Here is a 733-nt window from a genome sequence, read left to right on the forward strand (position 1 = left end):
TATCACAGATTTACATATTCTTATGACAATTTTCCAGCAGTTGGTCGTCAAGTGTTTTGAGGAAAGGCATCTTGCTTTGCTGATTCATAAAATGGTGCCATGTGGGCTCCAGTGATCCTGCTGAGAAGCCTCTCCTAACTCAGCTCAGGTTCAATGCCCCTCTCTTCAGCTGCAGAAGGACCCTGTACTTCCCCTACCATCACATCGACCACACTTTATTCTAATTGCCTGTTCACTGGTCTTATCCATTCTGGATCATCAGCTTTGTGCAGACAGAGTCTGTGTCTTGTCCAACAATGTAGCCTGCTTTGAGAAGGGTGCTTGGCCTAGTGCAGGCTCCATGGTATTTGGTGAATGAATGAGCAACATATTCTGAGCCAGCCCAATGCTCTTGCCCAAGTGGACAGAGAGCCTAGCATAGTAGAAAGAGGCCTAGCCACATCTTGGGTTCAGGACCTTGCTCTTCCTCTCCCAAACTATGTGATTTGGGGTGAGTCATGCTGTGACTTTACCCCAGTGTCCTTGATGCAGAATAGGGATAATCCTGCCTTGCCCTGTCCACCTCAAAGTGTCATTGTGAAGAACAATTTAAACTTCCATTTGGCAAACTATAAAGATAGACGAAACAACATGTGAAGTAAACAGCTGTTCCAGGAAAGCTGGACCTTTGAGAAGCCCAGGACCAGGAGTAGCCTTGTATCTGGACACAGTGGCCTCCAAGAGACAACTCAGG

Source organism: Bubalus bubalis, chromosome 16 (assembly GCF_019923935.1).
Source record: "Bubalus bubalis isolate 160015118507 breed Murrah chromosome 16, NDDB_SH_1, whole genome shotgun sequence".
Lineage (NCBI taxonomy): Eukaryota > Metazoa > Chordata > Mammalia > Artiodactyla > Bovidae > Bubalus > Bubalus bubalis.